This window comes from Pseudophryne corroboree, chromosome 8 (genome assembly GCF_028390025.1).
Source record: "Pseudophryne corroboree isolate aPseCor3 chromosome 8, aPseCor3.hap2, whole genome shotgun sequence".
Lineage (NCBI taxonomy): Eukaryota > Metazoa > Chordata > Amphibia > Anura > Myobatrachidae > Pseudophryne > Pseudophryne corroboree.
This window is the reverse complement of record NC_086451.1, coordinates 164,446,049-164,471,912: the sequence shown is the minus strand read 5'-3', so window position 1 is coordinate 164,471,912 and position 25,864 is coordinate 164,446,049. Positions and strand designations below refer to the sequence as shown.

General features: G+C 34.7%; 6 non-coding genes across 6 annotated transcripts; all 6 read right to left on the bottom strand.

Moving 5' to 3' along the window:
• Window positions 1-2,090: 2,090 nt before the first annotated feature.
• TRNAS-ACU (transfer RNA serine (anticodon ACU)) lies at window positions 2,091-2,164 on the bottom strand. Its single transcript has one exon. It is a non-coding gene; the product is annotated as a tRNA-Ser (tRNA).
• A 4,605-nt stretch (window positions 2,165-6,769) lies between these two features.
• On the bottom strand, window positions 6,770-6,843 carry TRNAS-ACU (transfer RNA serine (anticodon ACU)). The gene has a single exon. It is a non-coding gene; the product is annotated as a tRNA-Ser (tRNA).
• A 6,942-nt stretch (window positions 6,844-13,785) lies between these two features.
• On the bottom strand, window positions 13,786-13,859 carry TRNAS-ACU (transfer RNA serine (anticodon ACU)). The gene has a single exon. It is a non-coding gene; the product is annotated as a tRNA-Ser (tRNA).
• Window positions 13,860-17,293: 3,434 nt separating this feature from the next.
• Window positions 17,294-17,367, bottom strand: TRNAS-ACU (transfer RNA serine (anticodon ACU)). Its single transcript has one exon. It is a non-coding gene; the product is annotated as a tRNA-Ser (tRNA).
• A 3,432-nt stretch (window positions 17,368-20,799) lies between these two features.
• Window positions 20,800-20,873, bottom strand: TRNAS-ACU (transfer RNA serine (anticodon ACU)). The gene has a single exon. It is a non-coding gene; the product is annotated as a tRNA-Ser (tRNA).
• Window positions 20,874-23,140: 2,267 nt separating this feature from the next.
• Window positions 23,141-23,214, bottom strand: TRNAS-ACU (transfer RNA serine (anticodon ACU)). Its single transcript has one exon. It is a non-coding gene; the product is annotated as a tRNA-Ser (tRNA).
• Between the last annotated feature and the right edge of the window lie 2,650 nt (window positions 23,215-25,864).

Genomic DNA, 25,864 nt, shown 5'->3' with positions numbered 1-25,864 from the left:
ACTTACATGTGCAGCAAAGTACTGCAATGGAAGCATGCTGGGCCCATAACCCAGAGGTAGGCAGATTAAAACTATCCTCTGCTATATGCATATTTTTTTGTTAATTAAAGTAATCCAAAACTGGGATTGATATGTTTGCTCTTTTATTTTTCATTAAAGTACAATAACTTTTACCATTTTAATTTGTTTTAATAGTATATTGAAAGTATTATTTTCTTTAAAAAATCCACTTAATTTTCTTTACCCTATTATTAAAATGGTAATTGACAAAAACAAACTACATTGTCACCAGAAGAGCAATACAAAATGTACAAGTGATATATTAAAATCATCTTTCCAGCTTGAATTTCAATGATGCATTGGGGCAACGATTTTGTGAGAAACATCTTCACCCTTAAATAAAGATTTTCTTAATTCCTTACCTGTGTGCTAATTAGATATCACCTTGTTTTCACATTAAACAGACTTCCACATGAGAAAGCAGCAAGGATGCAGTGGCGATAATGTCTCCTGGTGTCAACCTGTATTATTTCAGTAGACATTGAAATGAGGATGCATCTTGCTGCCTTTCCAATGAAGCAAGTTTAATTTAGTAATAGGTGAAAAACCATCCTTACAAAGGTGTTAATCAGAGACTTGGCTTTGTGGACACTTTTCAGAGAACAAATTTGTTAGCATAAAAATAAAGCCAGAAAATGAAGAGCTGTTTAATCACTCAATTGGATTTTTTTGCCAGCATATTTCTTTTTCTCTGCAACCCACTGCTAAATTGTGCTTCCTAGCTGTTTTTATAAAATCACTGAATCAAATCTAACTCTGATTACATCAGAGAAGGCCAGGTACCCTACACCATAAGAGGGGGTTTGAAATTTTGACTTGTCTACTTAAAGATCACCAAAATCTGATAACAAGGTCAATTACGTCCCTGGGTGGGATTGAACCACCAACCTTTTGGTTAATAGCCATACACACTAACTGATTGCGCCACAGAGACACTTTGCAAAAGTACATACTGACAAAGGCTAATAAGCATTCATCTAAAACGTTTCCTAGAAAAACTTTAAAAAGTCAATAATCTGGAGAGTTTTTGTAAGATGTTTCTTCCATCAACCAACGAAGAAACACATTGGTACTTTCCCATGATGAGTGAGTGCTTCAGGATCTACTGCACTTACATGTGCAGCAGAGTACAGCAATGGAAGCATGCTGGGCACATAACCCAGAGGTAAGCAGATTGAAACTATCCTCTGCTATATGCATTTTTTTTTGTTAATTAAAGTAATCCAAAACTGGGATTGATATTTTTGCTCTTTTATTTTTACTTAAAGTACAACAACTTTTACCATTTTAATTTGTTTTAATAGTATATTGACAGTATTGTTTTCTTTCAAAAATCCACTTAATTTTCTTTACCCTATTATTAAAATGGTAATTGACAAAAACAAACTACATTGTCACCAGAAGAGCAATACAAAATGTACAAGTGATATATTAAAATCATCTTTCCAGCTTGAATTTCAATGATGCATTGGGGCAACGATTTTGTGAGAAACATCTTCACCCTTAAATAAAGATTTTCTTAATTCCTTACCTGTGTGCTAATTAGATATCACCTTGTTTTCACATTAAACAGACTTCTACATGAGAAAGCAGCAAGGATGCAGTGGCGGTAATGTTTCCTGGTGTCAACCTGTATTATTTCAGTAGACATTGAAATGAAGATGCATCTTGCTGCCTTTCCAATGAAGCAAGTTTAATTTAGTAATAGGTGAAAAACCATCCCTACAAAGGTGTTAATCAGAGACTTGGCTTTGTGGACACTTTTCAGAGAACAAATTTGTTAGCATAAAAATAAAGCCAGAAAATGAAGAGCTGTTTAATCACTCAATTGGATTTTTTTTGCCAGCATATTTCTTTTTCTCTGCAACCCACTGCTAAATTGTGCTTCCTAGCTGTTTTTATTAAATCACTGAATCAAATCTAACTCTGATTACATCAGAAAAGGCCAGGTACCCTACACCATAACAGGGGGTTTGAAATTTTGACTTGTCTACTTAAAGATCACCAAAATCTGATAACAAGGTCAATTACGTCCCTGGGTGGGATTGAACCACCAACCTTTTGGTTAGTAGCCGGACACACTAACCGATTGCGCCACAGAGACACTTCGCAAAAAGTACATACTGACAAAGGCTAATAAGCATACATCTAGAACGTTTCCTAGAAAAACTTTAAAAAGTCAATAATCTGGAGAGTTTTTGTAAGATGTTTCTTCCATCAACCAACGAAGAAACACATTGGTACTTTCCTATGATGAGTGAGTGCTTCAGGATCTCTTGCACTTACATGTGCAGCAGAGTACTGCAATGGAAGCATGCTGGGCCCATAACCCAGAGGTAGGCAGATTGAAACTATCCTTTGCTATATGCATTTTTTTTGTTAATTTAAGTAATCAAAACTGGGATTGATATTTTTGCTCTTTTATTTTTACTTAAAGTACAATAACTTTTACCATTTTAATTTGTTTTAATAGTATATTGACAGTATTGTTTTCTTTCAAAAATCCACTTAATTTTCTTTACCCTATTATTAAAATGGTAATTGACAAAAAAAAAACTACATTGTCACCAGAAGAGCAATACAAAATGTACAAGTGATATATTAAAATCATCTTTCCAGCTTGAATTTCAATGATGCATTGGGGCAACGATTTTGTGAGAAACATCTTCACCCTTAAATAAAGATTTTCTTAATTCCTTACCTGTGTGCTAATTAGATATCACCTTGTTTTCACATTAAACAGACTTCCACATGAGAAAGCAGCAAGGATGCAGTGGCGTTAATGTTTCCTGGTGTCAACCCGTATTATTTCAGTAGACATTGAAATGAGGATGCATCTTGCTGCCTTTCCAATGAAGCAAATTTAATTTAGTAATAGGTGAAAAACCATCCTTACAAAGGTGTTAATCAGAGACTTGGCTTTGTGGACACTTTTCAGAGAACAAATTTGTTAGCATAAAAATAAAGCCAGAAAATGAAGAGCTGTTTAATCACTCAATTGGATTTTTTTGCCAGCATATTTCTTTTTCTCTGCAACCCACTGCTAAATTGTGCTTCCTAGCTGTTTTTATAAAATCACTGAATCAAATCTAACTCTGATTACATCAGAGAAGGCCAGGTACCCTACACCATAAGAGGGGGTTTGAAATGTTGACTTGTCTACTTAAAGATCACCAAAATCTGATCACAAGGTCAATTACGTCCCTGGGTGGGATTGAATCACCAACCTTTTGGTTTATAGCCGTTCACACTAACTGATTGCACCACAGAGACACTTTGCAAAAGTATATACTGACAAAGGCTAATAAGCATTCATCTAAAACGTTTCCTAGAAAAACTTTAAAAAGTCAATAATCTGGAGAGTTTTTGTAAGATGTTTCTTCCATCCACCAACGAAGAAACACATTGGTACTTTCCCATGATGAGTGAGTGCTTCAGGATCTCTTGCACTTACATGTGCAGCAAAGTACTGCAATGGAAGCATGCTGGGCCCATAACCCAGAGGTAGGCAGATTAAAACTATCCTCTGCTATATGCATATTTTTTTGTTAATTAAAGTAATCCAAAACTGGGATTGATATTTTTGCTCTTTTATTTTTCATTAAAGTACAATAACTTTTACCATTTTAATTTGTTTTAATAGTATATTGAAAGTATTATTTTCTTTAAAAAATCCACTTAATTTTCTTTACCCTATTATTAAAATGGTAATTGACAAAAACAAACTACATTGTCACCAGAAGAGCAATACAAAATGTACAAGTGATATATTAAAATCATCTTTCCAGCTTGAATTTCAATGATGCATTGGGGCAACGATTTTGTGAGAAACATCTTCACCCTTAAATAAAGATTTTCTTAATTCCTTACCTGTGTGCTAATTAGATATCACCTTGTTTTCACATTAAACAGACTTCTACATGAGAAAGCAGCAAGGATGCAGTGGCGGTAATGTTTCCTGGTGTCAACCTGTATTATTTCAGTAGACATTGAAATGAAGATGCATCTTGCTGCCTTTCCAATGAAGCAAGTTTAATTTAGTAATAGGTGAAAAACCATCCCTACAAAGGTGTTAATCAGAGACTTGGCTTTGTGGACACTTTTCAGAGAACAAATTTGTTAGCATAAAAATAAAGCCAGAAAATGAAGAGCTGTTTAATCACTCAATTGGATTTTTTTTGCCAGCATATTTCTTTTTCTCTGCAACCCACTGCTAAATTGTGCTTCCTAGCTGTTTTTATTAAATCACTGAATCAAATCTAACTCTGATTACATCAGAAAAGGCCAGGTACCCTACACCATAACACGGGGTTTGAAATTTTGACTTGTCTACTTAAAGATCACCAAAATCTGATCACAAGGTCAATTACGTCCCTGGGTGGGATTGAACCACCAACCTTTTGATTAGTAGCCGGACACACTAACCGATTGCGCCACAGAGACACTTTGCAAAAAGTACATACTGACAAAGGCTAATAAGCATACATCTAGAACGTTTCCTAGAAAAACTTTAAAAAGTCAATAATCTGGAGAGTTTTTGTAAGATGTTTCTTCCATCAACCAACGAAGAAACACATTGGTACTTTCCCATGATGAGTGAGTGCTTCAGGATCTCTTGCACTTACATGTGCAGCAAAGTACTGCAATGGAAGCATGCTGGGCCCATAACCCAGAGGTAGGCAGATTAAAACTATCCTCTGCTATATGCATATTTTTTTGTTAATTAAAGTAATCCAAAACTGGGATTGATATGTTTGCTCTTTTATTTTTCATTAAAGTACAATAACTTTTACCATTTTAATTTGTTTTAATAGTATATTGAAAGTATTATTTTCTTTAAAAAATCCACTTAATTTTCTTTACCCTATTATTAAAATGGTAATTGACAAAAACAAACTACATTGTCACCAGAAGAGCAATACAAAATGTACAAGTGATATATTAAAATCATCTTTCCAGCTTGAATTTCAATGATGCATTGGGGCAACGATTTTGTGAGAAACATCTTCACCCTTAAATAAAGATTTTCTTAATTCCTTACCTGTGTGCTAATTAGATATCACCTTGTTTTCACATTAAACAGACTTCCACATGAGAAAGCAGCAAGGATGCAGTGGCGATAATGTCTCCTGGTGTCAACCTGTATTATTTCAGTAGACATTGAAATGAGGATGCATCTTGCTGCCTTTCCAATGAAGCAAGTTTAATTTAGTAATAGGTGAAAAACCATCCTTACAAAGGTGTTAATCAGAGACTTGGCTTTGTGGACACTTTTCAGAGAACAAATTTGTTAGCATAAAAATAAAGCCAGAAAATGAAGAGCTGTTTAATCACTCAATTGGATTTTTTTGCCAGCATATTTCTTTTTCTCTGCAACCCACTGCTAAATTGTGCTTCCTAGCTGTTTTTATAAAATCACTGAATCAAATCTAACTCTGATTACATCAGAGAAGGCCAGGTACCATACACCATAAGAGGGGGTTTGAAATTTTGACTTGTCTACTTAAAGATCACCAAAATCTGATAACAAGGTCAATTACGTCCCTGGGTGGGATTGAACCACCAACCTTTTGGTTAATAGCCATACACACTAACTGATTGCGCCACAGAGACACTTTGCAAAAGTACATACTGACAAAGGCTAATAAGCATTCATCTAAAACGTTTCCTAGAAAAACTTTAAAAAGTCAATAATCTGGAGAGTTTTTGTAAGATGTTTCTTCCATCAACCAACGAAGAAACACATTGGTACTTTCCCATGATGAGTGAGTGCTTCAGGATCTACTGCACTTACATGTGCAGCAGAGTACAGCAATGGAAGCATGCTGGGCACATAACCCAGAGGTAAGCAGATTGAAACTATCCTCTGCTATATGCATTTTTTTTTGTTAATTAAAGTAATCCAAAACTGGGATTGATATTTTTGCTCTTTTATTTTTACTTAAAGTACAACAACTTTTACCATTTTAATTTGTTTTAATAGTATATTGACAGTATTGTTTTCTTTCAAAAATCCACTTAATTTTCTTTACCCTATTATTAAAATGGTAATTGACAAAAACAAACTACATTGTCACCAGAAGAGCAATACAAAATGTACAAGTGATATATTAAAATCATCTTTCCAGCTTGAATTTCAATGATGCATTGGGGCAACGATTTTGTGAGAAACATCTTCACCCTTAAATAAAGATTTTCTTAATTCCTTACCTGTGTGCTAATTAGATATCACCTTGTTTTCACATTAAACAGACTTCTACATGAGAAAGCAGCAAGGATGCAGTGGCGGTAATGTTTCCTGGTGTCAACCTGTATTATTTCAGTAGACATTGAAATGAAGATGCATCTTGCTGCCTTTCCAATGAAGCAAGTTTAATTTAGTAATAGGTGAAAAACCATCCCTACAAAGGTGTTAATCAGAGACTTGGCTTTGTGGACACTTTTCAGAGAACAAATTTGTTAGCATAAAAATAAAGCCAGAAAATGAAGAGCTGTTTAATCACTCAATTGGATTTTTTTTGCCAGCATATTTCTTTTTCTCTGCAACCCACTGCTAAATTGTGCTTCCTAGCTGTTTTTATTAAATCACTGAATCAAATCTAACTCTGATTACATCAGAAAAGGCCAGGTACCCTACACCATAACAGGGGGTTTGAAATTTTGACTTGTCTACTTAAAGATCACCAAAATCTGATAACAAGGTCAATTACGTCCCTGGGTGGGATTGAACCACCAACCTTTTGGTTAGTAGCCGGACACACTAACCGATTGCGCCACAGAGACACTTCGCAAAAAGTACATACTGACAAAGGCTAATAAGCATACATCTAGAACGTTTCCTAGAAAAACTTTAAAAAGTCAATAATCTGGAGAGTTTTTGTAAGATGTTTCTTCCATCAACCAACGAAGAAACACATTGGTACTTTCCTATGATGAGTGAGTGCTTCAGGATCTCTTGCACTTACATGTGCAGCAGAGTACTGCAATGGAAGCATGCTGGGCCCATAACCCAGAGGTAGGCAGATTGAAACTATCCTTTGCTATATGCATTTTTTTTGTTAATTTAAGTAATCAAAACTGGGATTGATATTTTTGCTCTTTTATTTTTACTTAAAGTACAATAACTTTTACCATTTTAATTTGTTTTAATAGTATATTGACAGTATTGTTTTCTTTCAAAAATCCACTTAATTTTCTTTACCCTATTATTAAAATGGTAATTGACAAAAAAAAAACTACATTGTCACCAGAAGAGCAATACAAAATGTACAAGTGATATATTAAAATCATCTTTCCAGCTTGAATTTCAATGATGCATTGGGGCAACGATTTTGTGAGAAACATCTTCACCCTTAAATAAAGATTTTCTTAATTCCTTACCTGTGTGCTAATTAGATATCACCTTGTTTTCACATTAAACAGACTTCCACATGAGAAAGCAGCAAGGATGCAGTGGCGTTAATGTTTCCTGGTGTCAACCCGTATTATTTCAGTAGACATTGAAATGAGGATGCATCTTGCTGCCTTTCCAATGAAGCAAATTTAATTTAGTAATAGGTGAAAAACCATCCTTACAAAGGTGTTAATCAGAGACTTGGCTTTGTGGACACTTTTCAGAGAACAAATTTGTTAGCATAAAAATAAAGCCAGAAAATGAAGAGCTGTTTAATCACTCAATTGGATTTTTTTGCCAGCATATTTCTTTTTCTCTGCAACCCACTGCTAAATTGTGCTTCCTAGCTGTTTTTATAAAATCACTGAATCAAATCTAACTCTGATTACATCAGAGAAGGCCAGGTACCCTACACCATAAGAGGGGGTTTGAAATGTTGACTTGTCTACTTAAAGATCACCAAAATCTGATCACAAGGTCAATTACGTCCCTGGGTGGGATTGAATCACCAACCTTTTGGTTTATAGCCGTTCACACTAACTGATTGCACCACAGAGACACTTTGCAAAAGTATATACTGACAAAGGCTAATAAGCATTCATCTAAAACGTTTCCTAGAAAAACTTTAAAAAGTCAATAATCTGGAGAGTTTTTGTAAGATGTTTCTTCCATCCACCAACGAAGAAACACATTGGTACTTTCCCATGATGAGTGAGTGCTTCAGGATCTCTTGCACTTACATGTGCAGCAAAGTACTGCAATGGAAGCATGCTGGGCCCATAACCCAGAGGTAGGCAGATTAAAACTATCCTCTGCTATATGCATATTTTTTTGTTAATTAAAGTAATCCAAAACTGGGATTGATATTTTTGCTCTTTTATTTTTCATTAAAGTACAATAACTTTTACCATTTTAATTTGTTTTAATAGTATATTGAAAGTATTATTTTCTTTAAAAAATCCACTTAATTTTCTTTACCCTATTATTAAAATGGTAATTGACAAAAACAAACTACATTGTCACCAGAAGAGCAATACAAAATGTACAAGTGATATATTAAAATCATCTTTCCAGCTTGAATTTCAATGATGCATTGGGGCAACGATTTTGTGAGAAACATCTTCACCCTTAAATAAAGATTTTCTTAATTCCTTACCTGTGTGCTAATTAGATATCACCTTGTTTTCACATTAAACAGACTTCCACATGAGAAAGCAGCAAGGATGCAGTGGCGATAATGTTTCCTGGTGTCAACCTGTATTATTTCAGTAGACATTGAAATGAGGATGCATCTTGCTGCCTTTCCAATGAAGCAAGTTTAATTTAGTAATAGGTGAAAAACCATCCTTACAAAGGTGTTAATCAGAGACTTGGCTTTGTGGACACATTTCAGAGAACAAATTTGTTAGCATAAAAATAAAGCTAGAAAATGAAGAGCTGTTTAATCACTCAATTGGATTTTTTTGCCAGCATATTTCTTTTTCTCTGCAACCCACTGCTAAATTGTGCTTCCTAGCTGTTTTTATAAAATCACTGAATCAAATCTAACTCTGATTACATCAGAGAAGGCCAGGTACCCTACACCATAAGAGGGGGTTTTAAATTTTGACTTGTCTACTTAAAGATCACCAAAATCTGATAACAAGGTCAATTACGTCCCTGGGTGGGATTGAACCACCAACCTTTTGGTTAATAGCCATACACACTAACTGATTGCGCCACAGAGACACTTTGCAAAAGTACATACTGACAAAGGCTAATAAGCATTCATCTAAAACGTTTCCTAGAAAAACTTTAAAAAGTCAATAATCTGGAGAGTTTTTGTAAGATGTTTCTTCCATCAACCAACGAAGAAACACATTGGTACTTTCCCATGATGAGTGAGTGCTTCAGGATCTACTGCACTTACATGTGCAGCAGAGTACAGCAATGGAAGCATGCTGGGCACATAACCCAGAGGTAAGCAGATTGAAACTATCCTCTGCTATATGCATTTTTTTTTGTTAATTAAAGTAATCCAAAACTGGGATTGATATTTTGGCTCTTTTATTTTTACTTAAAGTACAATAACTTTTACCATTTTAATTTGTTTTAATAGTATATTGACAGTATTGTTTTCTTTCAAAAATCCACTTAATTTTCTTTACCCTATTATTAAAATGGTAATTGAAAAAAACAAACTACATTGTCACCAGAAGAGCAATACAAAATGTACAAGTGATATATTAAAATCATCTTTCCAGCTTGAATTTCAATGATGCATTGGGGCAACGATTTTGTGAGAAACATCTTCACCCTTAAATAAAGATTTTCTTAATTCCTTACCTGTGTGCTAATTAGATATCACCTTGTTTTCACATTAAACAGACTTCCACATGAGAAAGCAGCAAGGATGCAGTGGCGATAATGTTTCCTGGTGTCAACCTGTATTATTTCAGTAGACATTGAAATGAGGATGCATCTTGCTGCCTTTCCAATGAAGCAAGTTTAATTTAGTAATAGGTGAAAAACCATCCTTACAAAGGTGTTAATCAGAGACTTGGCTTTGTGGACACATTTCAGAGAACAAATTTGTTAGCATAAAAATAAAGCTAGAAAATGAAGAGCTGTTTAATCACTCAATTGGATTTTTTTGCCAGCATATTTCTTTTTCTCTGCAACCCACTGCTAAATTGTGCTTCCTAGCTGTTTTTATAAAATCACTGAATCAAATCTAACTCTGATTACATCAGAGAAGGCCAGGTACCCTACACCATAAGAGGGGGTTTTAAATTTTGACTTGTCTACTTAAAGATCACCAAAATCTGATAACAAGGTCAATTACGTCCCTGGGTGGGATTGAACCACCAACCTTTTGGTTAATAGCCATACACACTAACTGATTGCGCCACAGAGACACTTTGCAAAAGTACATACTGACAAAGGCTAATAAGCATTCATCTAAAACGTTTCCTAGAAAAACTTTAAAAAGTCAATAATCTGGAGAGTTTTTGTAAGATGTTTCTTCCATCAACCAACGAAGAAACACATTGGTACTTTCCCATGATGAGTGAGTGCTTCAGGATCTACTGCACTTACATGTGCAGCAGAGTACAGCAATGGAAGCATGCTGGGCACATAACCCAGAGGTAAGCAGATTGAAACTATCCTCTGCTATATGCATTTTTTTTTGTTAATTAAAGTAATCCAAAACTGGGATTGATATTTTGGCTCTTTTATTTTTACTTAAAGTACAATAACTTTTACCATTTTAATTTGTTTTAATAGTATATTGACAGTATTGTTTTCTTTCAAAAATCCACTTAATTTTCTTTACCCTATTATTAAAATGGTAATTGAAAAAAACAAACTACATTGTCACCAGAAGAGCAATACAAAATGTACAAGTGATATATTAAAATCATCTTTCCAGCTTGAATTTCAATGATGCATTGGGGCAACGATTTTGTGAGAAACATCTTCACCCTTAAATAAAGATTTTCTTAATTCCTTACCTGTGTGCTAATTAGATATCACCTTGTTTTCACATTAAACAGACTTCTACATGAGAAAGCAGCAAGGATGCAGTGGCGGTAATGTTTCCTGGTGTCAACCTGTATTATTTCAGTAGACATTGAAATGAAGATGCATCTTGCTGCCTTTCCAATGAAGCAAGTTTAATTTAGTAATAGGTGAAAAACCATCCCTACAAAGGTGTTAATCAGAGACTTGGCTTTGTGGACACTTTTCAGAGAACAAATTTGTTAGCATAAAAATAAAGCCAGAAAATGAAGAGCTGTTTAATCACTCAATTGGATTTTTTTTGCCAGCATATTTCTTTTTCTCTGCAACCCACTGCTAAATTGTGCTTCCTAGCTGTTTTTATAAAATCACTGAATCAAATCTAACTCTGATTACATCAGAGAAGGCCAGGTACCCTACACCATAAGAGGGGGTTTGAAATGTTGACTTGTCTACTTAAAGATCACCAAAATCTGATCACAAGGTCAATTACGTCCCTGGGTGGGATTGAATCACCAACCTTTTGGTTTATAGCCGTTCACACTAACTGATTGCACCACAGAGACACTTTGCAAAAGTATATACTGACAAAGGCTAATAAGCATTCATCTAAAACGTTTCCTAGAAAAACTTTAAAAAGTCAATAATCTGGAGAGTTTTTGTAAGATGTTTCTTCCATCCACCAACGAAGAAACACATTGGTACTTTCCCATGATGAGTGAGTGCTTCAGGATCTCTTGCACTTACATGTGCAGCAAAGTACTGCAATGGAAGCATGCTGGGCCCATAACCCAGAGGTAGGCAGATTAAAACTATCCTCTGCTATATGCATATTTTTTTGTTAATTAAAGTAATCCAAAACTGGGATTGATATTTTTGCTCTTTTATTTTTCATTAAAGTACAATAACTTTTACCATTTTAATTTGTTTTAATAGTATATTGAAAGTATTATTTTCTTTAAAAAATCCACTTAATTTTCTTTACCCTATTATTAAAATGGTAATTGACAAAAACAAACTACATTGTCACCAGAAGAGCAATACAAAATGTACAAGTGATATATTAAAATCATCTTTCCAGCTTGAATTTCAATGATGCATTGGGGCAACGATTTTGTGAGAAACATCTTCACCCTTAAATAAAGATTTTCTTAATTCCTTACCTGTGTGCTAATTAGATATCACCTTGTTTTCACATTAAACAGACTTCCACATGAGAAAGCAGCAAGGATGCAGTGGCGATAATGTTTCCTGGTGTCAACCTGTATTATTTCAGTAGACATTGAAATGAGGATGCATCTTGCTGCCTTTCCAATGAAGCAAGTTTAATTTAGTAATAGGTGAAAAACCATCCTTACAAAGGTGTTAATCAGAGACTTGGCTTTGTGGACACATTTCAGAGAACAAATTTGTTAGCATAAAAATAAAGCTAGAAAATGAAGAGCTGTTTAATCACTCAATTGGATTTTTTTGCCAGCATATTTCTTTTTCTCTGCAACCCACTGCTAAATTGTGCTTCCTAGCTGTTTTTATAAAATCACTGAATCAAATCTAACTCTGATTACATCAGAGAAGGCCAGGTACCCTACACCATAAGAGGGGGTTTTAAATTTTGACTTGTCTACTTAAAGATCACCAAAATCTGATAACAAGGTCAATTACGTCCCTGGGTGGGATTGAACCACCAACCTTTTGGTTAATAGCCATACACACTAACTGATTGCGCCACAGAGACACTTTGCAAAAGTACATACTGACAAAGGCTAATAAGCATTCATCTAAAACGTTTCCTAGAAAAACTTTAAAAAGTCAATAATCTGGAGAGTTTTTGTAAGATGTTTCTTCCATCAACCAACGAAGAAACACATTGGTACTTTCCCATGATGAGTGAGTGCTTCAGGATCTACTGCACTTACATGTGCAGCAGAGTACAGCAATGGAAGCATGCTGGGCACATAACCCAGAGGTAAGCAGATTGAAACTATCCTCTGCTATATGCATTTTTTTTTGTTAATTAAAGTAATCCAAAACTGGGATTGATATTTTGGCTCTTTTATTTTTACTTAAAGTACAATAACTTTTACCATTTTAATTTGTTTTAATAGTATATTGACAGTATTGTTTTCTTTCAAAAATCCACTTAATTTTCTTTACCCTATTATTAAAATGGTAATTGAAAAAAACAAACTACATTGTCACCAGAAGAGCAATACAAAATGTACAAGTGATATATTAAAATCATCTTTCCAGCTTGAATTTCAATGATGCATTGGGGCAACGATTTTGTGAGAAACATCTTCACCCTTAAATAAAGATTTTCTTAATTCCTTACCTGTGTGCTAATTAGATATCACCTTGTTTTCACATTAAACAGACTTCTACATGAGAAAGCAGCAAGGATGCAGTGGCGGTAATGTTTCCTGGTGTCAACCTGTATTATTTCAGTAGACATTGAAATGAAGATGCATCTTGCTGCCTTTCCAATGAAGCAAGTTTAATTTAGTAATAGGTGAAAAACCATCCCTACAAAGGTGTTAATCAGAGACTTGGCTTTGTGGACACTTTTCAGAGAACAAATTTGTTAGCATAAAAATAAAGCCAGAAAATGAAGAGCTGTTTAATCACTCAATTGGATTTTTTTTGCCAGCATATTTCTTTTTCTCTGCAACCCACTGCTAAATTGTGCTTCCTAGCTGTTTTTATTAAATCACTGAATCAAATCTAACTCTGATTACATCAGAAAAGGCCAGGTACCCTACACCATAACAGGGGGTTTGAAATTTTGACTTGTCTACTTAAAGATCACCAAAATCTGATAACAAGGTCAATTACGTCCCTGGGTGGGATTGAACCACCAACCTTTTGGTTAGTAGCCGGACACACTAACCGATTGCGCCACAGAGACACTTCGCAAAAAGTACATACTGACAAAGGCTAATAAGCATACATCTAGAACGTTTCCTAGAAAAACTTTAAAAAGTCAATAATCTGGAGAGTTTTTGTAAGATGTTTCTTCCATCAACCAACGAAGAAACACATTGGTACTTTCCTATGATGAGTGAGTGCTTCAGGATCTCTTGCACTTACATGTGCAGCAGAGTACTGCAATGGAAGCATGCTGGGCCCATAACCCAGAGGTAGGCAGATTGAAACTATCCTTTGCTATATGCATTTTTTTTGTTAATTTAAGTAATCAAAACTGGGATTGATATTTTTGCTCTTTTATTTTTACTTAAAGTACAATAACTTTTACCATTTTAATTTGTTTTAATAGTATATTGACAGTATTGTTTTCTTTCAAAAATCCACTTAATTTTCTTTACCCTATTATTAAAATGGTAATTGACAAAAAAAAAACTACATTGTCACCAGAAGAGCAATACAAAATGTACAAGTGATATATTAAAATCATCTTTCCAGCTTGAATTTCAATGATGCATTGGGGCAACGATTTTGTGAGAAACATCTTCACCCTTAAATAAAGATTTTCTTAATTCCTTACCTGTGTGCTAATTAGATATCACCTTGTTTTCACATTAAACAGACTTCCACATGAGAAAGCAGCAAGGATGCAGTGGCGTTAATGTTTCCTGGTGTCAACCCGTATTATTTCAGTAGACATTGAAATGAGGATGCATCTTGCTGCCTTTCCAATGAAGCAAATTTAATTTAGTAATAGGTGAAAAACCATCCTTACAAAGGTGTTAATCAGAGACTTGGCTTTGTGGACACTTTTCAGAGAACAAATTTGTTAGCATAAAAATAAAGCCAGAAAATGAAGAGCTGTTTAATCACTCAATTGGATTTTTTTGCCAGCATATTTCTTTTTCTCTGCAACCCACTGCTAAATTGTGCTTCCTAGCTGTTTTTATAAAATCACTGAATCAAATCTAACTCTGATTACATCAGAGAAGGCCAGGTACCCTACACCATAAGAGGGGGTTTGAAATGTTGACTTGTCTACTTAAAGATCACCAAAATCTGATCACAAGGTCAATTACGTCCCTGGGTGGGATTGAATCACCAACCTTTTGGTTTATAGCCGTTCACACTAACTGATTGCACCACAGAGACACTTTGCAAAAGTATATACTGACAAAGGCTAATAAGCATTCATCTAAAACGTTTCCTAGAAAAACTTTAAAAAGTCAATAATCTGGAGAGTTTTTGTAAGATGTTTCTTCCATCCACCAACGAAGAAACACATTGGTACTTTCCCATGATGAGTGAGTGCTTCAGGATCTCTTGCACTTACATGTGCAGCAAAGTACTGCAATGGAAGCATGCTGGGCCCATAACCCAGAGGTAGGCAGATTAAAACTATCCTCTGCTATATGCATATTTTTTTGTTAATTAAAGTAATCCAAAACTGGGATTGATATTTTTGCTCTTTTATTTTTCATTAAAGTACAATAACTTTTACCATTTTAATTTGTTTTAATAGTATATTGAAAGTATTATTTTCTTTAAAAAATCCACTTAATTTTCTTTACCCTATTATTAAAATGGTAATTGACAAAAACAAACTACATTGTCACCAGAAGAGCAATACAAAATGTACAAGTGATATATTAAAATCATCTTTCCAGCTTGAATTTCAATGATGCATTGGGGCAACGATTTTGTGAGAAACATCTTCACCCTTAAATAAAGATTTTCTTAATTCCTTACCTGTGTGCTAATTAGATATCACCTTGTTTTCACATTAAACAGACTTCCACATGAGAAAGCAGCAAGGATGCAGTGGCGATAATGTTTCCTGGTGTCAACCTGTATTATTTCAGTAGACATTGAAATGAGGATGCATCTTGCTGCCTTTCCAATGAAGCAAGTTTAATTTAGTAATAGGTGAAAAACCATCCTTACAAAGGTGTTAATCAGAGACTTGGCTTTGTGGACACATTTCAGAGAACAAATTTGTTAGCATAAAAATAAAGCTAGAAAATGAAGAGCTGTTTAATCACTCAATTGGATTTTTTTGCCAGCATATTTCTTTTTCTCTGCAACCCACTGCTAAATTGTGCTTCCTAGCTGTTTTTATAAAATCACTGAATCAAATCTAACTCTGATTACATCAGAGAAGGCCAGGTACCCTACACCATAAGAGGGGGTTTTAAATTTTGACTTGTCTACTTAAAGATCACCAAAATCTGATAACAAGGTCAATTACGTCCCTGGGTGGGATTGAACCACCAACCTTTTGGTTAATAGCCATACACACTAACTGATTGCGCCACAGAGACACTTTGCAAAAGTACGTACTGACAAAGGCTAATAAGCATTCATCTAAAACGTTTCCTAGAAAAACTTTAAAAAGTCAATAATCTGGAGAGTTTTTGTAAGATGTTTCTTCCATCAACCAACGAAGAAACACATTGGTACTTTCCCATGATGAGTGAGTGCTTCAGGATCTACTGCACTTACATGTGCAGCAGAGTACAGCAATGGAAGCATGCTGGGCACATAACCCAGAGGTAAGCAGATTGAAACTATCCTCTGCTATATGCATTTTTTTTTGTTAATTAAAGTAATCCAAAACTGGGATTGATATTTTGGCTCTTTTATTTTTACTTAAAGTACAATAACTTTTACCATTTTAATTTGTTTTAATAGTATATTGACAGTATTGTTTTCTTTCAAAAATCCACTTAATTTTCTTTACCCTATTATTAAAATGGTAATTGAAAAAAACAAACTACATTGTCACCAGAAGAGCAATACAAAATGTACAAGTGATATATTAAAATCATCTTTCCAGCTTGAATTTCAATGATGCATTGGGGCAACGATTTTGTGAGAAACATCTTCACCCTTAAATAAAGATTTTCTTAATTCCTTACCTGTGTGCTAATTAGATATCACCTTGTTTTCACATTAAACAGACTTCTACATGAGAAAGCAGCAAGGATGCAGTGGCGGTAATGTTTCCTGGTGTCAACCTGTATTATTTCAGTAGACATTGAAATGAAGATGCATCTTGCTGCCTTTCCAATGAAGCAAGTTTAATTTAGTAATAGGTGAAAAACCATCCCTACAAAGGTGTTAATCAGAGACTTGGCTTTGTGGACACTTTTCAGAGAACAAATTTGTTAGCATAAAAATAAAGCCAGAAAATGAAGAGCTGTTTAATCACTCAATTGGATTTTTTTTGCCAGCATATTTCTTTTTCTCTGCAACCCACTGCTAAATTGTGCTTCCTAGCTGTTTTTATTAAATCACTGAATCAAATCTAACTCTGATTACATCAGAAAAGGCCAGGTACCCTACACCATAACAGGGGGTTTGAAATTTTGACTTGTCTACTTAAAGATCACCAAAATCTGATAACAAGGTCAATTACGTCCCTGGGTGGGATTGAACCACCAACCTTTTGGTTAGTAGCCGGACACACTAACCGATTGCGCCACAGAGACACTTCGCAAAAAGTACATACTGACAAAGGCTAATAAGCATACATCTAGAACGTTTCCTAGAAAAACTTTAAAAAGTCAATAATCTGGAGAATTTTTGTAAAATGTTTCTTCCATCAACCAACGAAGAAACACATTGGTACTTTCCCATGATGAGTGAGTGCTTCAGGATCTCTTGCACTTACATGTGCAGCAGAGTACTGCAATGGAAGCATGCTGGGCCCATAACCCAGAGGTAGGCAGATTGAAACTATCCTTTGCTATATGCATTTTTTTTGTTAATTTAAGTAATCAAAACTGGGATTGATATTTTTGCTCTTTTATTTTCACTTAAAGTACAATAACTTTTACCATTTTATTTGTTTTAATAGTATATTGACAGTATTGTTTTCTTTCAAAAATCCACTTAATTTTCTTTACCCTATTATTAAAATGGTAATTGACAAAAACAAACTACATTGTCACCAGAAGAGCAATACAAAATGTACAAGTGATATATTAAAATCATCTTTCCAGCTTGAATTTCAATGATGCATTGGGGCAACGATTTTGTGAGAAACATCTTCACCCTTAAATAAAGATTTTCTTAATTCCTTACCTGTGTGCTAATTAGATATCACCTTGTTTTCACATTAAACAGACTTCCACATGAGAAAGCAGCAAGGATGCAGTGGCGTTAATGTTTCCTGGTGTCAACCCGTATTATTTCAGTAGACATTGAAATGAGGATGCATCTTGCTGCCTTTCCAATGAAGCAAATTTTATTTAGTAATAGGTGAAAAACCATCCCTACAAAGGTGTTAATCAGAGACTTGGCTTTGTGGACACTTTTCAGAGAACAAATTTGTTAGCATAAAAATAAAGCCAGAAAATTAAGAGCTGTTTAATCACTCAATTGGATTTTTTTGCCAGCATATTTCTTTTTCTCTGCAACCCACTGCTAAATTGTGCTTCCTAGCTGTTTTTATAAAATCACTGAATCAAATCTAACTCTGATTACATCAGAGAAGGCCAGGTACCCTACACCATAAGAGGGGGTTTGAAATGTTGACTTGTCTACTTAAAGATCACCAAAATCTGATCACAAGGTCAATTACGTCCCTGGGTGGGATTGAACCACCAACCTTTTTGTTTATAGCCGTTCACACTAACTGATTGCGCCACAGAGACACGTTGCAAAAGTGTATACTGACAAAGGCTAATAAGCATTCATCTAAAACGTTTCCTAGAAAAACTTTAAAAAGTCAATAATCTGGAGAGTTTTTGTAAGATGTTTCTTCCATCCACCAACGAAGAAACACATTGGTACTTTCCCATGATGAGTGAGTGCTTCAGGATCTCTTGCACTTACATGTGCAGCAAAGTACTGCAATGGAAGCATGCTGGGCCCATAACCCAGAGGTAGGCAGATTAAAACTATCCTCTGCTATATGCATATTTTTTTGTTAATTAAAGTAATCCAAAACTGGGATTGATATTTTTGCTCTTTTATTTTTCATTAAAGTACAATAACTTTTACCATTTTAATTTGTTTTAATAGTATATTGAAAGTATTATTTTCTTTAAAAAATCCACTTAATTTTCTTTACCCTATTATTAAAATGGTAATTGACAAAAACAAACTACATTGTCACCAGAAGAGCAATACAAAATGTACAAGTGATATATTAAAATCATCTTTCCAGCTTGAATTTCAATGATGCATTGGGGCAACGATTTTGTGAGAAACATCTTCACCCTTAAATAAAGATTTTCTTAATTCCTTACCTGTGTGCTAATTAGATATCACCTTGTTTTCACATTAAACAGACTTCCACATGAGAAAGCAGCAAGGATGCAGTGGCGTTAATGTTTCCTGGTGTCAACCCGTATTATTTCAGTAGACATTGAAATGAGGATGCATCTTGCTGCCTTTCCAATGAAGCAAATTTAATTTAGTAATAGGTGAAAAACCATCCTTACAAAGGTGTTAATCAGAGACTTGGCTTTGTGGACACTTTTCAGAGAACAAATTTGTTAGCATAAAAATAAAGCCAGAAAATGAAGAGCTGTTTAATCACTCAATTGGATTTTTTTGCCAGCATATTTCTTTTTCTCTGCAACCCACTGCTAAATTGTGCTTCCTAGCTGTTTTTATAAAATCACTGAATCAAATCTAACTCTGATTACATCAGAGAAGGCCAGGTACCCTACACCATAAGAGGGGGTTTGAAATGTTGACTTGTCTACTTAAAGATCACCAAAATCTGATCACAAGGTCAATTACGTCCCTGGGTGGGATTGAATCACCAACCTTTTGGTTTATAGCCGTTCACACTAACTGATTGCACCACAGAGACACTTTGCAAAAGTATATACTGACAAAGGCTAATAAGCATTCATCTAAAACGTTTCCTAGAAAAACTTTAAAAAGTCAATAATCTGGAGAGTTTTTGTAAGATGTTTCTTCCATCCACCAACGAAGAAACACATTGGTACTTTCCCATGATGAGTGAGTGCTTCAGGATCTCTTGCACTTACATGTGCAGCAAAGTACTGCAATGGAAGCATGCTGGGCCCATAACCCAGAGGTAGGCAGATTAAAACTATCCTCTGCTATATGCATATTTTTTTGTTAATTAAAGTAATCCAAAACTGGGATTGATATTTTTGCTCTTTTATTTTTCATTAAAGTACAATAACTTTTACCATTTTAATTTGTTTTAATAGTATATTGAAAGTATTATTTTCTTTAAAAAATCCACTTAATTTTCTTTACCCTATTATTAAAATGGTAATTGACAAAAACAAACTACATTGTCACCAGAAGAGCAATACAAAATGTACAAGTGATATATTAAAATCATCTTTCCAGCTTGAATTTCAATGATGCATTGGGGCAACGATTTTGTGAGAAACATCTTCACCCTTAAATAAAGATTTTCTTAATTCCTTACCTGTGTGCTAATTAGATATCACCTTGTTTTCACATTAAACAGACTTCTACATGAGAAAGCAGCAAGGATGCAGTGGCGGTAATGTTTCCTGGTGTCAACCTGTATTATTTCAGTAGACATTGAAATGAAGATGCATCTTGCTGCCTTTCCAATGAAGCAAGTTTAATTTAGTAATAGGTGAAAAACCATCCCTACAAAGGTGTTAATCAGAGACTTGGCTTTGTGGACACTTTTCAGAGAACAAATTTGTTAGCATAAAAATAAAGCCAGAAAATGAAGAGCTGTTTAATCACTCAATTGGATTTTTTTTGCCAGCATATTTCTTTTTCTCTGCAACCCACTGCTAAATTGTGCTTCCTAGCTGTTTTTATTAAATCACTGAATCAAATCTAACTCTGATTACATCAGAAAAGGCCAGGTACCCTACACCATAACAAGGGGTTTGAAATTTTGACTTGTCTACTTAAAGATCACCAAAATCTGATCACAAGGTCAATTACGTCCCTGGGTGGGATTGAACCACCAACCTTTTGGTTAGTAGCCGGACACACTAACCGATTGCGCCACAGAGACACTTTGCAAAAAGTACATACTGACAAAGGCTAATAAGCATACATCTAGAACGTTTCCTAGAAAAACTTTAAAAAGTCAATAATCTGGAGAGTTTTTGTAAGATGTTTCTTCCATCAACCAACGAAGAAACACATTGGTACTTTCCCATGATGAGTGAGTGCTTCAGGATCTCTTGCACTTACATGTGCAGCAAAGTACTGCAATGGAAGCATGCTGGGCCCATAACCCAGAGGTAGGCAGATTAAAACTATCCTCTGCTATATGCATATTTTTTTGTTAATTAAAGTAATCCAAAACTGGGATTGATATGTTTGCTCTTTTATTTTTCATTAAAGTACAATAACTTTTACCATTTTAATTTGTTTTAATAGTATATTGAAAGTATTATTTTCTTTAAAAAATCCACTTAATTTTCTTTACCCTATTATTAAAATGGTAATTGACAAAAACAAACTACATTGTCACCAGAAGAGCAATACAAAATGTACAAGTGATATATTAAAATCATCTTTCCAGCTTGAATTTCAATGATGCATTGGGGCAACGATTTTGTGAGAAACATCTTCACCCTTAAATAAAGATTTTCTTAATTCCTTACCTGTGTGCTAATTAGATATCACCTTGTTTTCACATTAAACAGACTTCCACATGAGAAAGCAGCAAGGATGCAGTGGCGATAATGTCTCCTGGTGTCAACCTGTATTATTTCAGTAGACATTGAAATGAGGATGCATCTTGCTGCCTTTCCAATGAAGCAAGTTTAATTTAGTAATAGGTGAAAAACCATCCTTACAAAGGTGTTAATCAGAGACTTGGCTTTGTGGACACTTTTCAGAGAACAAATTTGTTAGCATAAAAATAAAGCCAGAAAATGAAGAGCTGTTTAATCACTCAATTGGATTTTTTTTGCCAGCATATTTCTTTTTCTCTGCAACCCACTGCTAAATTGTGCTTCCTAGCTGTTTTTATAAAATCACTGAATCAAATCTAACTCTGATTACATCAGAGAAGGCCAGGTACCCTACACCATAAGAGGGGGTTTGAAATTTTGACTTGTCTACTTAAAGATCACCAAAATCTGATAACAAGGTCAATTACGTCCCTGGGTGGGATTGAACCACCAACCTTTTGGTTAATAGCCATACACACTAACTGATTGCGCCACAGAGACACTTTGCAAAAGTACATACTGACAAAGGCTAATAAGCATTCATCTAAAACGTTTCCTAGAAAAACTTTAAAAAGTCAATAATCTGGAGAGTTTTTGTAAGATGTTTCTTCCATCAACCAACGAAGAAACACATTGGTACTTTCCCATGATGAGTGAGTGCTTCAGGATCTACTGCACTTACATGTGCAGCAGAGTACAGCAATGGAAGCATGCTGGGCACATAACCCAGAGGTAAGCAGATTGAAACTATCCTCTGCTATATGCATTTTTTTTTGTTAATTAAAGTAATCCAAAACTGGGATTGATATTTTTGCTCTTTTATTTTTACTTAAAGTACAACAACTTTTACCATTTTAATTTGTTTTAATAGTATATTGACAGTATTGTTTTCTTTCAAAAATCCACTTAATTTTCTTTACCCTATTATTAAAATGGTAATTGACAAAAACAAACTACATTGTCACCAGAAGAGCAATACAAAATGTACAAGTGATATATTAAAATCATCTTTCCAGCTTGAATTTCAATGATGCATTGGGGCAACGATTTTGTGAGAAACATCTTCACCCTTAAATAAAGATTTTCTTAATTCCTTACCTGTGTGCTAATTAGATATCACCTTGTTTTCACATTAAACAGACTTCTACATGAGAAAGCAGCAAGGATGCAGTGGCGGTAATGTTTCCTGGTGTCAACCTGTATTATTTCAGTAGACATTGAAATGAAGATGCATCTTGCTGCCTTTCCAATGAAGCAAGTTTAATTTAGTAATAGGTGAAAAACCATCCCTACAAAGGTGTTAATCAGAGACTTGGCTTTGTGGACACTTTTCAGAGAACAAATTTGTTAGCATAAAAATAAAGCCAGAAAATGAAGAGCTGTTTAATCACTCAATTGGATTTTTTTTGCCAGCATATTTCTTTTTCTCTGCAACCCACTGCTAAATTGTGCTTCCTAGCTGTTTTTATTAAATCACTGAATCAAATCTAACTCTGATTACATCAGAAAAGGCCAGGTACCCTACACCATAACAGGGGGTTTGAAATTTTGACTTGTCTACTTAAAGATCACCAAAATCTGATAACAAGGTCAATTACGTCCCTGGGTGGGATTGAACCACCAACCTTTTGGTTAGTAGCCGGACACACTAACCGATTGCGCCACAGAGACACTTCGCAAAAAGTACATACTGACAAAGGCTAATAAGCATACATCTAGAACGTTTCCTAGAAAAACTTTAAAAAGTCAATAATCTGGAGAGTTTTTGTAAGATGTTTCTTCCATCAACCAACGAAGAAACACATTGGTACTTTCCTATGATGAGTGAGTGCTTCAGGATCTCTTGCACTTACATGTGCAGCAGAGTACTGCAATGGAAGCATGCTGGGCCCATAACCCAGAGGTAGGCAGATTGAAACTATCCTTTGCTATATGCATTTTTTTTGTTAATTTAAGTAATCAAAACTGGGATTGATATTTTTGCTCTTTTATTTTTACTTAAAGTACAATAACTTTTACCATTTTAATTTGTTTTAATAGTATATTGACAGTATTGTTTTCTTTCAAAAATCCACTTAATTTTCTTTACCCTATTATTAAAATGGTAATTGACAAAAAAAAAACTACATTGTCACCAGAAGAGCAATACAAAATGTACAAGTGATATATTAAAATCATCTTTCCAGCTTGAATTTCAATGATGCATTGGGGCAACGATTTTGTGAGAAACATCTTCACCCTTAAATAAAGATTTTCTTAATTCCTTACCTGTGTGCTAATTAGATATCACCTTGTTTTCACATTAAACAGACTTCCACATGAGAAAGCAGCAAGGATGCAGTGGCGTTAATGTTTCCTGGTGTCAACCCGTATTATTTCAGTAGACATTGAAATGAGGATGCATCTTGCTGCCTTTCCAATGAAGCAAATTTAATTTAGTAATAGGTGAAAAACCATCCTTACAAAGGTGTTAATCAGAGACTTGGCTTTGTGGACACTTTTCAGAGAACAAATTTGTTAGCATAAAAATAAAGCCAGAAAATGAAGAGCTGTTTAATCACTCAATTGGATTTTTTTGCCAGCATATTTCTTTTTCTCTGCAACCCACTGCTAAATTGTGCTTCCTAGCTGTTTTTATAAAATCACTGAATCAAATCTAACTCTGATTACATCAGAGAAGGCCAGGTACCCTACACCATAAGAGGGGGTTTGAAATGTTGACTTGTCTACTTAAAGATCACCAAAATCTGATCACAAGGTCAATTACGTCCCTGGGTGGGATTGAATCACCAACCTTTTGGTTTATAGCCGTTCACACTAACTGATTGCACCACAGAGACACTTTACAAAAGTATATACTGACAAAGGCTAATAAGCATTCATCTAAAACGTTTCCTAGAAAAACTTTAAAAAGTCAATAATCTGGAGAGTTTTTGTAAGATGTTTCTTCCATCCACCAACGAAGAAACACATTGGTACTTTCCCATGATGAGTGAGTGCTTCAGGATCTCTTGCACTTACATGTGCAGCAAAGTACTGCAATGGAAGCATGCTGGGCCCATAACCCAGAGGTAGGCAGATTAAAACTATCCTCTGCTATATGCATATTTTTTTGTTAATTAAAGTAATCCAAAACTGGGATTGATATTTTTGCTCTTTTATTTTTCATTAAAGTACAATAACTTTTACCATTTTAATTTGTTTTAATAGTATATTGAAAGTATTATTTTCTTTAAAAAATCCACTTAATTTTCTTTACCCTATTATTAAAATGGTAATTGACAAAAACAAACTACATTGTCACCAGAAGAGCAATACAAAATGTACAAGTGATATATTAAAATCATCTTTCCAGCTTGAATTTCAATGATGCATTGGGGCAACGATTTTGTGAGAAACATCTTCACCCTTAAATAAAGATTTTCTTAATTCCTTACCTGTGTGCTAATTAGATATCACCTTGTTTTCACATTAAACAGACTTCTACATGAGAAAGCAGCAAGGATGCAGTGGCGGTAATGTTTCCTGGTGTCAACCTGTATTATTTCAGTAGACATTGAAATGAAGATGCATCTTGCTGCCTTTCCAATGAAGCAAGTTTAATTTAGTAATAGGTGAAAAACCATCCCTACAAAGGTGTTAATCAGAGACTTGGCTTTGTGGACACTTTTCAGAGAACAAATTTGTTAGCATAAAAATAAAGCCAGAAAATGAAGAGCTGTTTAATCACTCAATTGGATTTTTTTTGCCAGCATATTTCTTTTTCTCTGCAACCCACTGCTAAATTGTGCTTCCTAGCTGTTTTTATTAAATCACTGAATCAAATCTAACTCTGATTACATCAGAAAAGGCCAGGTACCCTACACCATAACACGGGGTTTGAAATTTTGACTTGTCTACTTAAAGATCACCAAAATCTGATCACAAGGTCAATTACGTCACTGGGTGGGATTGAACCACCAACCTTTTGATTAGTAGCCGGACACACTAACCGATTGCGCCACAGAGACACTTTGCAAAAAGTACATACTGACAAAGGCTAATAAGCATACATCTAGAACGTTTCCTAGAAAAACTTTAAAAAGTCAATAATCTGGAGAGTTTTTGTAAGATGTTTCTTCCATCAACCAACGAAGAAACACATTGGTACTTTCCCATGATGAGTGAGTGCTTCAGGATCTCTTGCACTTACATGTGCAGCAAAGTACTGCAATGGAAGCATGCTGGGCCCATAACCCAGAGGTAGGCAGATTAAAACTATCCTCTGCTATATGCATATTTTTTTGTTAATTAAAGTAATCCAAAACTGGGATTGATATGT